This window comes from Bos taurus, chromosome 6 (assembly GCF_002263795.3).
Source record: "Bos taurus isolate L1 Dominette 01449 registration number 42190680 breed Hereford chromosome 6, ARS-UCD2.0, whole genome shotgun sequence".
Lineage (NCBI taxonomy): Eukaryota > Metazoa > Chordata > Mammalia > Artiodactyla > Bovidae > Bos > Bos taurus.
The window spans coordinates 84466982-84484258 of NC_037333.1; the positions used below are offsets into that span (position 1 = coordinate 84466982).

The 17277-nt window shown below is 38.0% G+C and overlaps 1 pseudogene; it reads right to left on the minus strand.

Annotated features, from left to right (window-relative positions):
* Nucleotides 1–6143: 6143 nt before the first annotated feature.
* Nucleotides 6144–14294, minus strand: LOC104968908 (UDP-glucuronosyltransferase 2B18-like; annotated as a pseudogene).
* Nucleotides 14295–17277: the final 2983 nt, after the last annotated feature.

The following is a 17277-nucleotide window of genomic DNA, read 5'->3' on the forward strand; positions in this document are numbered from 1 at the left end:
ACGTAAGGGTGTGAGAGTTGGACCATAAAGAAGGCAGAGTGCTGAAGAATTGATGCCTTTGAACTGTGATTGCTAGAGAAGACTCCTGAGAATCCCTTGAACAGCAAGGAGATCAAACCATCAATCTTAAGGGAAATCAATCCTGAATATTTGGTGGAAGGACTGATGCTGAAGTTGAAATTCCAGTATTTTGGTCATCTGATGCAAACAGCTGATTCATTGAAAAAGTCCCTGATGCTGGAAAGATTGAGGGCAGAAGAAGAGGGTGTCAGAGGATGAGATGGATGGATGACATGAAAGATAAAATGAATATGAACTTGGGCAAACTTCAGGAGATGGTAAGGGTCAGAGAGGCCTGGTGTGCTGCAGTCCATGGCATCGCAAGGGTTGGACACGACTGGGCGACTGAACAACAATGGGCGACTGACTTTGTTTGATATAGAATTTTTGATTGACAGTTTTGACTATCTGGATTTTGACTATATCATCTCACTGCCAGAGAGCATCCACTGTTTCTCATAAGATATAAGCAGTATCTTGATATTCCCTTGCAAGGCTGAATTATTTTTCTTTAGTGCTTTAAGGTTTTCTGGTTTTAGCTTTCTTTTGTGTATGTTAGTGTGCTTCATTATGTACCAATATTCTCTAACCCTCTTTTCATTTTTTTGTCTCTGTTCTTTGGATTATATTATGTTATTGATATATCTTCAAATTCACTTACTTTTTCATCAGCTTCTTATTTATTCCCACTAGTGAATTTTTCATTTCAAATATAGTACATTTCAACTCCAAAATTTCCATTTGTTATTTTTAAAAAATATGATTTTTATTTCTTATTTTTATACTCTATTAGATGTACACTTTTATTATACCTTTCTTCTTTCATCATAGTTTCATGAAGATAGGTTGTAAGCTTCCACATTTCTCCTAAGTTCTCCAATTTGAAGGAATATAATGATACTGAATAGTGTCTTATGATCACTTATATTTTTATTTTAGTTTCTAATTGTATTTATTTCAGTGTTTCGTCTTTTTGGTAGTTTCTTTTGGGTCACTGAATCCACTGACATTAGCTAATTTGAAGTTTTTCCTTGTTAGAGCCAACCATTAGTCTCTTTCATAAGCAGTTTCTACTGACTGTTTTTTCACCATTTAGGTCACGTATTTATATTTCTTTATATGTCTTGTGAAATTATTGTTAAGGTATTACATTTAGACAATGGAGTGTAACAACTCTAATTCCATGTCTTGTTGCTGTTGCTGTTAAGTCGCTTCAGTCGTGTCCGACTCTGTGCGACCCTATAGATGGCAGCCCACCAGGCACCCCCGTCCCTGGGATTCTCCAGGCAAGAACACTGGGGTGGGTTGCCATTTCCTTCTCCAATGCAGGAAAGTGAAAAGTGAGAGTGAAGTCGCTCAGTCACGTCTGACTCTTAGCGACCCCATGGACTGCAGCCTACCAGGCTCCTCTGTCCATGGGATTTTCCAGGCAAGAGTACTGGAATGGGTTGCCGTTGCCTTCTCCCCATGTCTTATTACTGATATATGTTTACTGACTACATGGACTATTTTAATAAAGTCTCTTTCCCTTACAGGGTAAAGCATCTGATGCAGCTATTTGGAGGGTGCAGCTGCTGCAGTATTCACATTACCTGGGCAGACAGTGCTTTTAGTAGCACTCTTCTTTTAACTGTCTCTTTTCATCTCACACACCACTAAAGTAATACTCGAAATTCTCCAAGCCAGGCTTCAGCAGTACGTGAACCGTGAGCTCCCAGATGTTCAAGCTGGTTTTAGAAAAGGCAGAGGAACTAGAGATCAGATTGCCAACATCTTGTGGATCATTGAAGAAGCAAGAGAGTTCCAGAAAAACATCTATTTCTGCTTTATTGACTATGCCAAAGCCTTTGACTGTGTGGATCACAATAAACTGTGGGAAATTCTGAAAGAGATGGGAAAGCAGACCACCTGACCTGCCTCTCGAGAAACCTGTATGCAGGTCAGGAAGCAACAGTTAGAACTGGACATGGAACAACAGACTGGTTCCAAATAGGAAAAGGAGTACATCAAGGCTGTATATTGTCACCCTGCTTATTTAACTTACATGCAGAACACACCATGAGAAATGCTGGGCTGGATGAAGCACAAGCTGAAATCAAGATTGCTGGGAGAAATATCAACAACCTCAGATATGCAGATGACACCACCTTATGGCAGAAAGTGAAGAAGAACTAAAGAGCCCCTTGATGAAAGTGAAAGTGGAGAGTGGAAAAGCTGGCTTAAAGCTCAACATTCAGAAAATTAAGATCATGGCATGCGTCACTTCATGGCAAATAGATGGGGAAACAGTGGCTGACTTTATGTTTTGGGGCTCCAAAATCACTGCAGATGGTGATTATAGCCATGAAATTAAAAGACACTTACTCCTTGGAAGGAAAGTTATGATCAACCTAGTGTATTAAAAACCAGAGACATTACTTTGTCAACAAAGACCCATATAGTCAAGGCTATGGTTTTTCCAGTAGTCATGTATGGATGTGAGAGTTGGACTATAAAGAAAGCTGAGCACTGAAGAATTCATGCTTTTGAACTGTGGTGTTGGATAAGACTCTTGAGAGTCCCTTGGACTGCAAGGAGATCCAACGAGTCCATCCTAAAGGACATCAGTCCTGGATGTACATCGGAAGGACTGATGTTGAAGCTGAAACTCCAATAGTTTGGCCACCTGATGGGAAGAGCTGACTAAATTGAGAAGACCCTGATGCTGGGAAAGATAGAGGGCAAGAGCAGAAACAGACGATAAAGGATGAGATGGTTAGATGGCATAACCAACTCAATGAACATGAGTTTGGGTAGGCTCTGGGAATTAGTGAGGGACAGGGAGGCCTGGCATGCTGCAGTTCATGGGGTCGCAAAGAGTCGGACATGACTGAGCGACTGAACTGAACTCAACTGAACTTCATACTGTTAGATTTCATCAGTTGTTGAGTGATTGTATTATAGCTGTTGATCTCTTCTTGGGGGCATAAATTGCTCCAAAATCTGACCCCTTGCCAGATAGTTTTAAAAGTCAGTGTTTGAGATGTGTTCTGACCTCAGGAATTCTCTTCAGAGCTGTGTCTTTCTCTGATTTTCTTTGATAAACTAGTTTGTCAATGTTCAGCTTGTATCTGTCATTAAACAATTACCTTCCTCTTAACTGTTTACCAACAGATCTTTCATAGTTTGTGGATGCTCATAGGCTTGATCTTTTCACAATCTTATTCTATTAAGTGAGCCCCTTAAGAATAGCTTTTTTATCCTAAGTCTCCCTCTGGTCAAGCTTTCTGAACTTTCTCTTCAGAGCTGGAAATAGGAACAGTGTGGCACATGTCTTTCTCTGTGACATCCCTCTTTTGTATGTAAACACTAGTGCCAATTTTTAGTTTTCCTTTTCATCATGGAACTTAGATTCTATGAATGAGCTGGGAAAACACCTTTTGGGATTCAGTATTCTCAATATTCTGTGCCTGAATAGAACCTCGGCCCTATTAGTGGTGCTGGTGGAAGAAGGGGGAACTTTGATGGCCATACTTATCTGGAAATTAGCCACTGTAACTCATAACTAGGGGGTATGTGTGTGTATATGTGAGAAAATCAAGTGCTAAACCCTTCTTAGATGATACAATAACACTCAAAAGAGAGCTGTGGATAGTGAGAACCTAGTGTTCTTTCTGAACCTACCCAGAATGAAGTCTAGTTTTCTGAATAAGAATGATGAGAGAGGGAGATGTTTTGGGTTTAAATGGCAAAGGCTTTCAATGATTTTTCTGTTAATGTATTTTTCTGAAATAAATGTGTCTTTACTTGCTGTATATCTTTAGGGAACTTTCTAGAAACTAAATGGTTGTTTTAAAATATAAATTTCAGTAGTTATTCTTACTTCACGTAAGAATTTGTTCATGGAATATATCATGTTGCCATTTCAGAAATGAGAGTGTTTGGGCTTCAGCTATGGCTCAGTGGTATGGAATTAGTCTGCTAATGCAGGAGACACAGACTTGATCTCTGGTTCAGGAAGATCCTATATACTGCAGGGCAACTAAGCCAGTGCATCACAGCTATTCAGCCTGCACTCTAGTGCTGGGGAACTGCAACTACTGAGCCCATGCATTTCAACTACTGAAGCCCGAGCATTAGGACCAGTGCTCTGAAACAAGAAAAGCCACCTCAGTGAGGATCCTGTGTACCACAACTAGAGAGTAGCCCTCACTCTCTGCAACTAGAAGAAAGCCTCTGCAGCGAGACCCAGCACAGCTACACATTAAAAGAAAAAGAAGGGGGAAGTCAAGGTGCAAAATTTTCTATCTATGTTTATCTATCTACATTGATATGTAGTTGATTTACAATTTTGTGTTATTTCAGGGGTATAGTATAATTAATTAGTATTTTTTTAATTACATCCCATTATACTTATTACAATATATTGGGTAATAATTCCCTGTGCTGTTTGGTAGATTCTTGTTGTTTATTTTATGTATTGTAGTTTGCATCTCTTATTCCATACTCTTAATTGGTTGCTGTCTCCCCTGCTGTTTGGTAAGCATAAGTTTATTGTCTATGTCTGTCAATCTGTTGTATATAGATTCATTTGTATTATTTTTTTAGTTTCCATATTAAGTGACATAGTATTTTTCTCTTTGTGACATATTTCACTAAGAATAGTGATCTCTAGTTCCAACCAAGTTATTACAGATGGCAGTATTTTATTCTTTCCAAGGATGAGTAATATTCCTTAGTACACATATGCCACACCTTCTTAAAATAATTGTCTGTTAATGGGAATTAGGTGGCTTCCATGCTTTGTGTGTGTTAGTTGCTTAGTCATGTATAACTCTGCAACCCCATGGACTGTAGCCTGCCAGGCTTGTCTGTCCATGGAATTCTCCAAGCAAGAATATTGGAGTGGGTTGCCATTTCCTTCTCAAGGGGATATTCCCTACCCAGGGATTCAACCTGGGTCTCCTGCATTGCAGGCAGATTCTTTACCATTTGGGCTATAGGGAAGTCCTATCCATGTTTTAGTTATTATAAATGGTGCTGCTATGAACATTGGGGTGCACGTATCTTTTGAAACTAGAGTTTTTCATTTTTCAGCTATATACCTAAAGTGGGATTGCTGGATCATGTGGTAGTTTTATATTTGGTATTTAAGTAATTTGCATAATGTTTTTCATAGCAATTGCACCAATTTACATTCCCAGCAACACTGTATGAGGGTTCCCTTTTCTTCACATTTTCTTTGGCATTTAGTATTTTGATATTTCAGTATTAGTGTATAGAAATATAACAGATTTCTGTGAATTAATCTTGTGTCCTTCAGCTTTCCTAAATTAATTTATTTTAATAATGTTTATGAAGATAATTAGGGTTTTCTACATAGAGTATCCTGTCATCTGCAAGTGGTGGTGGTTTTACCTCTTCCTTTCCAATTTGGATAATTTTATTCTATTTTTCCTTGTCTGATTGCTGTGTATATGAATTCTCATACTGTATTAAACAGGCAGTGAGGGTGGGCATCTTTTACTTGATTCTGATCAAGTTTTCAATTTTGAGTATTATGTTGACTGTGTTTTTATAATAAATGGCCTTTATTATGTTGAGATATACTCCTTCTATATTCAGTTTAATGAGAGTTTTTTTTTTTTTAATGAATGGATGTTGGATTATATCAAATACTATTTTGTGCCTATTGAAATGATTATGTGATCTTTGCTGTGTTTCTAATCCCACACTCTTCTGGGAAATAGTTTAATTGGATGAAAGTGAATGTCTTGCCATGGCTTTAGGTAAGAAGTTCTGTTGAGGCTGGATGCACAGTGAAAACAAAGAACTATTAATAGTCTCAGAAATAAAATTAAGGGTTGAATCTTTTTACAGAATTCCAATTATTGAACAATTTCTATAGTTAGGAAAAACTATAAAATTCTAAATCAAATGAAGTTTAAAATTCTGAATATCTACAAAATAATACAGTTGAGTAGACTGGTTATTGTTCTTGTTTCTGCACTCAACATGTGAAAAACAATTACATTCAATAATTTCTCTTTAGTAAAACTTTTGAATTAAAGTAAAAAATTTCACTATATATGCATGTAGTTTTTTATTTAATTTTTAACCAGTATTTTTCCTTTGCAAAACATAATTCTAAGTCAGGTAGACAATCCCTTGAAAGTGAATTTTATATTTTGTCACAAAAGGAGAGGAACTTTATCATAATTCCTCCTACTGGAATAAGCATGAGGAGTTCTATTTATGTGGCAAACAAGCTTGATATCTCAGAAACAGCTAGTCTCTTTTCTCCTTCCTACCTATGCCAGCAAACTTCTGGCAACAAAACAGAAAACACTTTGTGATGACAAATGCAGCAGTTGCCACATGTGTCAGCAGGAACCCAATCACATCCAGAGAGTTTTACTGGAACCAATTGAGGTCGTGGATAGCTGGTCGCAGGTGATTGACTCCTTTGTGGCACATGACAAACTCGATCCAGAAGACTGCTCTGTCCAAGGGTTTCATAAGCTGATCATGTTGAATGGCTGATAACCTCATGACATTCCCTTTGTAGCTGAAAGAAAATCAAACAGACATCTATTTATAGAATGAGCTCTAATAGATCAAATGTGTGAAATTTTCTTTCAGATGGTAGCAGAGAGAACAACACAGAGTGAAAGAAAAATAGATAATTTTACTCCAAGGTGATTATTGAGACCTTAACTTGTGGGTTAAGATACCTTAAATGCATAGGATTTCAAGTGCCAAAAAATAGAAAGAAAATGGGAGAGGATGAGATTGTGTACTCTAAAGAATGGAATGAGTTAAGTCCCAAAGGGGAAAGAAAGGAAAGGAATTCGTAATATATTTGTTCAAAGTTTGAATTTTCTAGTAAAGAATTGTTAATAAATGTGGTAGATATGTTTTAAAATGCAGTCATAATCCAGAGATAGCAGGCAAATCTATGATGGGGTTCAGAGGCCTGTCCAAACAGAGCTGATCTTACATTAGTGAAGTAGTGGCTGAAAGTGTGGAAGTGGATTGACTCGGTTTGATTCCTGACTGGACTCTGACACTTGTTGGCTGCTTTTTTTTATTCTTTCTGTTCCTCTGTTTTATTTTTTGTTTTTTAATATAATTTTATTAAATTTTTAAAACCTTTTTATTTTCAAACTACTCATTTTATAATTGGAGGGCCCAATTGCTATATAAATTGGATATGAATAGTACCTTATCTGATCATTTTGAGAATAATGTATTGATTCTTAGAGATATTCCCAGCAGGTAGTATTCTGTCAGAAAATGTTTGCTCATATTGTTGTTGCTTTGGTTCTCGTTCTGAAAGAATCTGGAAATGACTCAAAATTTCACTTTCAAGCATTGCAGTTACATTTGTTTCTACTGTTGAAATGATGATGGACTGTGTGTGTGTTGAGTGTGTGTGTGTGTGTGTGTTAGTTGCTTAGTCAGGTCTGACTGTGTGAGACCCCATGGACTGTAGCTGGCCATGCTTCTCAGTCCATGGAATTCTCCAGGCTGGGATATTGGAGAGGACAGCCATTTTCTTCTCCAGGGGATCTTCTTGACACAGGGATGATGGATTAGTAGACCAAAAAGTAGGAAGAATAAAGAAATATGGTTCATGAACTCTAAATCACAAAGTGATATAACATGGCATTGCAGCTATGACAATGGAGGTAACTTCCTCTTTTCTGTCAAAAACATGGGGAGAGCACATGGAGTTTTCCAGAGGACTGCAGTAATCTGGAAACATTTTTTTGTAATACTATAGCAAAAGAATACAATAAAAAAGTTACTTAATATGTGTAAATTCCATATTATTGCCTGGAGAATCCCTGTGGACAGAAGAACCTGGTGGGCTACAGTCCATGGGGTCGCAAAGAGTCCAACACAACTGAAACGTCCTGGCATGCATGCACAACACTATGTTACTAAATAACATATGCGTTATATCATAGCCTTCAGTATATAGCAGGCAATAAGTCATCTTAATTTTCTGACACCAATGTTGCATTATTAAAATTAAAAAACATATAAATATACTAGAAAGATATACATATAGAAAATCAGCAAATGAAAGATCTTTTTCTTAAGAAAAAGACAATTTGCTTTATATACTGCTTATTTAGGTAAATAGCTGCACTAAAATTAAATAACACAACTTATAAAACACAAATGGACACTGTGCTACTATTATTGACACATTCTCTAAATGCTTCATTTCAAAGACATTATGAAACAATAGAGGGAAGTATACATATTTATGAGTTCAATTCAGTTCAATCGCTCAGTCATGTCCAGCTCTTTGCAACACCATGAACCATAGCAAGCCAGGCCTCCCTGTCCATCACCAACTCCTGGAGTCCACCCAAACCCATGTCCATTGTGTTGGTGAGGCCATCCAACCATCTCATATTCCATCATCCCCTTCTCCTCCTGCCCTCAATCTTTCCCAGCATCAGGGTCTTTTCAAATGAGTCAGTTCATTGCGTCAGGTGGCCAAAGTATTGTGGTTTCAGCTTCAACATCAGTCCTTCCAATGAACACTCAGGACTGATCTTTAGGATGGACTGGTTGGATCTCCTTTCAGTCCAAGGAACTCTCAAGAGTCTTCTCCAACATCACAGTTCAAAAGCATCCATTCTTCTGCCCTCAGCTTTCTTTATAGTCCAGCTCTCACATCTATACATGACCACCGGAAAAACCATAACCTTGACTAGATGGAACTTTGTTGACAAAGTAATGTCTCTGTTTTTTAATATACTATCTAGGTTGGTCATAACTTTCCTTCCAAAGAGTAAGCATCTCTTAATTTCATGTCTGCAATCACCATCTGCAGTGATTTTGGAGCCGAGAAATATAAAGTCAGCCACTGTTTCCCCACGTATATGTCGTATTTGTGATATTAATATAATTGTGTTACTGAAATTCATGTATATCCTGAAGTGATTTGGAAATCAAATATTTTTGCTTTTAGAAAATTTGGCTTTTAGATAGTAATGGCACAACATATCTCTTCCAAATAAGACAAGAACAAACACAAACAAAATAACTCAGAATATACTTATATTTATAAGCAGCATCAACATAGTTGTAATTAAGTTAAAAAGTTCTATTTGTTTACCATTTATGAGTGATGGGTTCAAAGTATTAAAGACTTGCAGATAGAGAACAACCTATTGGTTACTGTATTTAGGGGAACAGAAATATATGGGTAAGAGGCAAAAACTATTGGGAATAATATAAGTACAAAGTTGTATTGTACAACATTAGGATTATAACCAATATTTGGTTTTGAATGGAAAATTGCCTAAAAATTGTGTAAAAACTTTTATAAAGGGAATATCCAGCATATCCCTTCCAAGTCAACTACATTTAGATTTTATAATTCTTCCAAAGAAGACTAAACTATCACAATCAAAAAACCCAAGAATATACCTACATTTATACATAGTATCTACATGGTTGAAATTGGGTAATTGGAAAGTTCTAGCTGTTTACCATTTATCAGTGATGGAATCAAAATATTGGCATAGTATTTTCTAATATTTCAAAATATTGGAAATCCTGGAAAATATTAAATGTAATGGGGATTTGAGATTGATTATGTCAATGTGGTTTCCTGAAAATAGCCATCTTTTAAGAGTTTAAAACATCTGAGGAGTTCACATGCTGAAAGAAAGTAAAGTGGGCAGACAAACATTCATTAGCATTCATTGTTCCCTACTATAACTTTGTTCTCAATGCTTCTTTATCCTTCTATTACCATTTCAGTGATTCTTTCATTTTAATGATTTTGTTGCTATTGTTGTTCAGTGTATCAGTCATGTCTGACTATTTGTGACCCCATGGACTGCAGTAGGCCAGGTTTTCCTGTCCTTTACCATCTCCTAGAGTTTGCTCAAACTCATGTCCATTGAGTCAGTGATGCCATTCAATCTCATCTTCTGTCATCCCTTTTAATGATTAGTTCTTTCAAAATTTCTCCACTATCTTTAAACCACTGACAAACCTTTTCCATAAAACCATGAAAAAATATTAATGTGACACTCATAATAGATTATTGGTGACTGTTTTCAAAGCACTGAGCCAAACTTACTTCTCACTGGGCTTCTGTGAAGACTCATGACTGCCTCCCTGGCTTTCAGATGAGAACTTCTCTAGAAAGAATATCTAGTTAAAAAAAAAACAAAAAACCAAAACCATACTCATAAAGGATTATTAATGACTTCCTTCAATGCATTGAGCAAATCTCTTGTTGACATTGTTTCTAAGTCCAATTTGACAGCAGCTTCCTTGGCCTTCATGTAAATGTTATGAGGTTGATCTGCAAACAAAGGAAGGCCCACTATAGGGATCCTGTGGTAGATGGTCTCATAAATGCCGTTGCTTCCACCATGAGTTACAAAGGCTTTGGTTTTTGGATGACCTAGGAATTAACGAATTTCAGTAAACTTATTAATTATAACTTTTACAATAAAATGAGAAATGGGCTTTTTTAAGGCACTGAAATGTGAAATGAAGATATCTCCTGCCATATTAATAAACAAGAAATGTCATAGCCATCAGCAATTTCTGGCCTCCAATGTGAATGAGAGCTCCCCAAACTGAGATCCAGTGGATGCTGCCAGCCCCTACAGTGATTGCTGAGGAGTTGGGAGAATGCAAGAAGCAGTCACTTCATGGGAAATAGATGGGGAAACAGTGGAAACAGTGTCAGACTTTATTTTTTGGGCTCCAAAATCACTGCAGATGGTGACTGCAGCCATGAAATTAAAAGAGGCTTACTCCTTGGAAGAAAAGTTATGACCAACCTAGACAGCATATTCAAAAGCAGAGACATTACTTTGCCAACAAAGGTCCATCTAGTCAAGGCTATGGTTTTTCCTGTTGTCATGTATGGATGTGAGAGTTGGACTGCAAAGAAGGCTGAGCACCGAAGAATTGATGCTTTTGAACTGTGGTGTTGGAGAAGACTCTTGAGATTCCCTTGGACTACAAGGAGATCCAACCAGTCCATTCTGAAGGAGATCAGCTCTGGGATTCCTTTGGAAGAAATGATGCTAAAGCTGAAACTGCAGTACTTTGGCCACCTCATGTGAAGAGTTGACACATTGGAAAAGACTCTGATGCTGGGAAGGATTGGGGGCAGGAGGAGAAGGGGATGACAGAGGATGAGATGGCTAGATGGCATCATCGACTCAATGGACGTGTGTCTGAGTGAACTCCGGGAGTTGGTGATGGACAGGGAGACCTGGCATGCTGCAATTCATGGGGTCGCAAAGAGTCGGACACAACTGAGTGACTGAACTGAACTGAACTGAACTTTGCTATTGCTCAGGCTTATATCCAGAAGAAATCAATCAGCAAGTTAAATTATAACTCCTATGCCTCAAAAAAGTAGATTACATTAATAGTCAGCAGAAGTAGAACACAAGTGAAATGGTCCACTTGTAGAACACTTCAGTTTTGTCTTTGCTGTCACTCATCTAAAAGTTGATGATCTTGTACACACAAATAAATTATATCAATTATATTAGTTAAGAAAGAAGACTAACGTAAAACACTAGCAAGTGAGAGGCTCTTGTGTCTGCATTCACTTTGATACAGAATTCTGCCCAATAAATTCTTTTTGGGCAGATGTGGGCAGAGGGTTATCTATATTTTGCACTCATTTTTGAAAGAGTATTTTGTTTGATATATAATTTTTGGCTGACAGTTTTGACTCTTAGGACTTTGACTATGTCATCTCACTGCCAGAGAGCATCCATTGTTTCTGATGAGATATAAGCAGTATGTTGATATTCACTTGTGAGGTTGAGTAATTTTTTTTAGTGCTTCAAAACTTTCTGACTTTAGCTTTCAACATTTCAGTAGCATTTGTGTATGGCTATCCAAGTTTATCCTACTTGAAGTAGTTGGACAATTTGGATTTGTAGATTAATATTTTTCATCATAATTGAGATGTTTTCAGTCATTATTTGTTTTGAATATTTTGTGTGTGTGTTAGTCACTCAGTTGTGTCCGACTCTTTGCAACCTCGTGGATCACAGACTACCAGGCTCTTCTGTCCATGGGAATCTCCAGGCAAGAATACTGGAGTGGGTAGCCATTTTCCTCTCCAGGGTATTTCCTGATCTAGGGATCCAATCCAGGTCTCCTGCACTGCAGGCAGATGCTTTACTGTCTGAGCTACTAGGGAAGCCCTTTGAATATTTTAGTTTGCTCCTTTTTTCCTGGCACTCCCCTTTTTTGTGTGTTTCAGTTTGCTTTATTATGTACCAACAGAGGCTTATTTTCTAAGCCTCTGTTCATTTTTGTTTATTCATTTTTTGTCTCTGTTCTTTGGATTTTATTATCTTCTTGATCTATCTTCAAGTTCACTTGCTTTATCATCAGCTTCTTCAAATCTACTGTTGACTCCCTCCAGTGAAATTTTCATTTCAGATATAGTAAATTTCAATTCCAAAATTTCCATTTGTTCAGTTTAGTTCAGTTCAGTCGCTCAGTCATGTCCGACTCTTTGCGACCCCATGAATGGCAGCACGTCAGGCCTCCCTGTCCATCACCAACTCCCGGAGTTCACTGAGACGTTCATCGAGTCAGTGATGCCATCCAGCCATCTCATCCTCTGTCGTCCCCTTCTCCTCCTGCCCCCAATCCCTCCCAGCATCTGAGTCTTTTCCAATGAATCAAGTCTTCGCATGAGGTGGCCAAAGTGCTGAAGTCTCAGCTTTAGCATCATTCCTTCCAAAGAAATCCCATGGCTGATCTCCTTCAGAATGGACTGGTTGGATCTCCTTGCAGTCCAAGGGACTCTCAAGAGTCTTCTCCAACACCACAGTTCAAAAGCATCAACTCTTCAGCGCTCAGCCCTCTTCACAGTTGTTACATTTGGAAAATATGATTTCTATCTTTTACTTATAGACTCTATTAGATAGGACCTTTTTATTATACTTTTCTTCTTTAATCATAGTTTCATGAAGGTGAGTTGTATGCTTCCAATAATTTATCCATTTCTTATAAGTTCTGTGTTTGAAATAATATAATGGTTCCAATAGTCTCCTATGATAATTTATATTTTTATTTTAGTTTCTCATTTTATTTCAGTGTTTGGTTTTTTTATTTAGTAGTTTCCTCTGAGTCATTGAACCCATTGACATTAGCTAATTTGAAGTTTTTCCCTGTTAGAGCTAACCATTAGTCCCTCTCATAGACAGTTTCTATTGACTGTTTTTCCTCATTTAAGTCACATATTTGATTTCTTTATATATATTGTGAAATTATTGTCAAAGTGTTACATTTACACAGTGCAGTGTAGCAATTCTGATTCCATATCTTGTTACTGATATATGTTTAGTGATTCCATGGACTATTTTAAGTCTCTTTCCTCTACAGTGTAAAGTCTCTAATGCAGCTATTTGGAGGGTGTAACCTTGGGCATGGGAGAAGGCAATGGCACCCCACTCCAGTACTGTTGTCCAGAAAATCCGATGGATTGAGGAGCCTGATAGGCTGCAGTCCATGGGGTCTCGAAGAGTCGGACACGACTGAGCGACTTCACTTTCACTTATCACTTTCATGCATTGGAGAAGGAAATGGCAACCCACTCCAGTGTTCTTGCCTGGAGAATCCCAGGGACTCGGGAGCCTGGTGGGCTGCTGTCTATGGGGTCGCATAGAGTCGGACACGACTGAAGCGACTTAGTAGTAGTAATAGTAGTAGTAACCTTGGGCATATTCACATTCCCTGAGTTGACATTGTTTTTAGTAACACTCTCCTTTTAACAGTCTCTTTTCGTACTATTAGCTCATATCAGCTGGGTGATTATGCTACAGTTTTTGATAATGTCTTAGAGGCCTAAATTGCTTCAGAAACTGATCCACAAAAGTTCATTCTCTTTTGCAAGGATAGTTTTAGAAGCCAATGTCTGAGGGATGTTCTGACCTCAAGAATGCTCTTCATAGCTGTGTTTTTCTCTGATTTTCTCTGATAAACTTGCTTGCCAATGTTCAGCTTGTACCTGTCATGAAGCAACCAGCTTTCTTCTTAACTGCTTACCAGCAAACCGTTCATAATTTGTGGGCACTTATAAGCTTGACCTTCCCACAATCTGATTCAAATAAACTGTGTTCCTTGAGAACAGTGCTTATATCCTTAAGTTTCCCTCTGGTCATACTCTGAACTTTGCCTTCACAGCTGGGGACAGGGACAGTGGCACACTTCTTTCTCTGTGACATCCCTTTTTTATGTGTAAATAGAAATGTCTATTTTTAATTTACCTTTTCATCATGGAACTTCCATTTTATTAATGAGCTAGGAAATAGCTATTTGGGATTCAGTACCAGAGATCAAATTGCCAGCATCCACTGGATCATGGAAAAAGCAAGAGAGTTTCAGAAAAACATCTATTTCTGCTTTATTGTCTATGCCAAAGCCTTTGACTATGTGGATCACAATAAACTGTGGAAAATTCTGAAAGAGATCAGAATACCAGACCACCTGACCTGCCTCTTGAGAAATCTGTATGCAGGTCAGGAAGCAACAGTTAGAACTGGACATGGAACAACAGACTGGTTCCAAATAGGAAAAGGAGTACATCAAGGCTGTATACTGTCACCCTGCTTATTTAACTTATATGCAGAGTACATCATGAGAAACTCTGGGCTGGAAGAAGCACAAGCTGGAATCAAGATTGCCGGGAGAAATATCAATAACTTCAGATATGCAGATGACACCACCCTTATGGCAGAGAGTGAAGAGGAACCAAAAAGCCTCTTGATAAAAGTGAAAGTGGAGAGTGAAAAAGTTGGCTGAAAGCTCAGCATTCAGAAAACGAAGATCATGGCATCCGGTCACATCACTTCATGGGAAATAGATGGGGAAATAGTGGAAACAGTGTCAGACTTTATTTCTGGGGGCTCCAAAATCACTGCAGACGGTGACTGCAGCCATGAAATTAAAAGACGCTTACTCCTTGGAAGGAAAGTTAATACCAATCTAGATAGCATATTCAAAAGCAGAGACATTACTTTGCCAACAAAGGTCGGTCTAGTCAAGGCTATGGTTTTTCCTGTGGTCATATATGGATGTGAGACTTGGACTGTGAAGAAGTCTGAGTGCCGAAGAATTGATGCTTTTGAACTGTGGTGTTGGAGAAGACTCTTGAGAGTCCCTTGGACTGCAAGGAGATCCAACCAGTCCATTCTGAAGGAGATCAGTCCTGGGATTTCTTTGGAAGGAATGATGCTAAAGCTGAGACTTCAGTACTTTGGCCACCTGGTGTGAAGAGTTGATTCATTGGAAAAGACTCAGATGCTGGGAGGGATTGGGGGCAGGAGAAGGGGATGACAGAGGATGAGATGGCTGGATGGCATCACTGACTCGATGGACATGAGACTCAGTGAACTCCGGGAGTTGGTGATGGACAGGGAGGCCTGGCATGCTGCGATTCATGGGGTCACAAAGAGTCGGACACGACTGAGCAACTGAACTGAACTGAACTGATTCTCAATATGCTGTGCCTGAATAGAACCTCTGGCCTATGAGTGGGACTGGGTGGCAGAAAGAAGAATTTTCTTGGCCATTTATCTGGAACTTAGCCGCTTTAACCCATAGCTACAGTGAGTGTGTGTGAGAAATTCAAGTGATTTGACTCCTCTAGAAAGATATCATAATGCTCAAATGGGACCTGTGGGTAGTGTGAAATTTGTGTTCTTTCTGAACCTACTTGGAGTGAAGTCTAGTGGTCTGAATAAGGATGGTGAGAGAGGGAGCTGTTTTAGGTTTAAATGGCATAAGCATTCAATGATTTTTCTGCTGATGTATTTTTAGAATAAATGTGTCTTTACTTGCTTGTATGCCTTTAGCGCACTTTCTAGATATTGAATAGCTGTTTTAAAATATAATTTTCAGTAGTTTTTCTTTTTTTAATTTAAATTTATTTATTTTAATAGTTTTTCTTACTTCAAGTAAGAATTTGGGAAATATGTCATGTTACCATCTAAGAAGTGAGAGGTTTGGGGCTACAGTGGTGGCTCAGTGGTAAAGAATCAACCTGGCAAATGCAGAAGACACAGGTTCAATTCCTGATTCAGGAAGATGGCACATGCCATGGGGCAACTTAGGTGATGCATTGCATCTATTCAGCCTGAGTTCTAGTGTTTGGGAACTGCAACTACTGAGCCCCATGCATTGCAAGTACTGAAACATGCATGCCCTAGAGCCTCCATCCCACAACAAGAAAAGCCACCTCAATGAGTGGCATGTCCAACTCAATTAGAGAGTAGCCTCCAGTCTCTGCAACTAAAGGAAAGCCTGTGCATCAAGAAGACCCAGCACAGCCACAAATTAAAAGAAAAAGAAATGGGAGGTCAAGGTGCAAAATTTTTTATTTATCTCTATCTATCTACCTTGATGTGTAGTTGATTTACAATTTTCTGTTAGAGCTTCAGGGCTATAGTATAATTATTTAGTAGTTTTGTAAATTATATTCCATTATAGATTATTACAAGATATTGAGTATAATTCCCTGTGCTATCCAGTAGAATTTTGTTGCTTATTTATTTTATGTATAGTAGTTTACATCTCTTACCCCATACTTCTAAATTGGTTGTTCTCCCCCTGTTGTTTAGTAAGCATAATTTTATTGTTTATATCTGTCAATCTGTTTTGTATATAGATTCAGTTGTATTATTTTTTTAGATTCCATGTATAAGTGACATAGTATTTTTCTCTGTGTGACATATTTCACTAAGAATAATGATCTCTAGTTCCATCCATGTTGCTACAAATGGCAATATTTTATTCTTTCCAAGGCTGAGTAATATACCTTTGTACATATATCCCACATCTTAAGATAACTGTCTGTTAATGGGCACTCATGTGGCTTCTGTGTTTAGGCTGTTATATCAAGTGCTGATATGAATATTGTGTTGCATGTGTCTTTTGAAATTAGTGTTTGATTTTTTCAGCTGTATAACCAGTAGGGGAATTACTGGATCATGTGGTAGTTCTATTTTTGGTCTTTAATGGACCTGCATACTGTTTTTCATAGCCGTCGCAGGAAATTACATTCCCAGCAACAGTGTATGGGGATTCCCTTTTATTCACATTTCCTTTAGCATTTACTATTTGTAGACTTTTTGATGATAGACATTCTGACTACTGTGAAGTGATACCTCTATGTGGTTTTGATTTGAATGCCTCAAATAATTAGTAGCA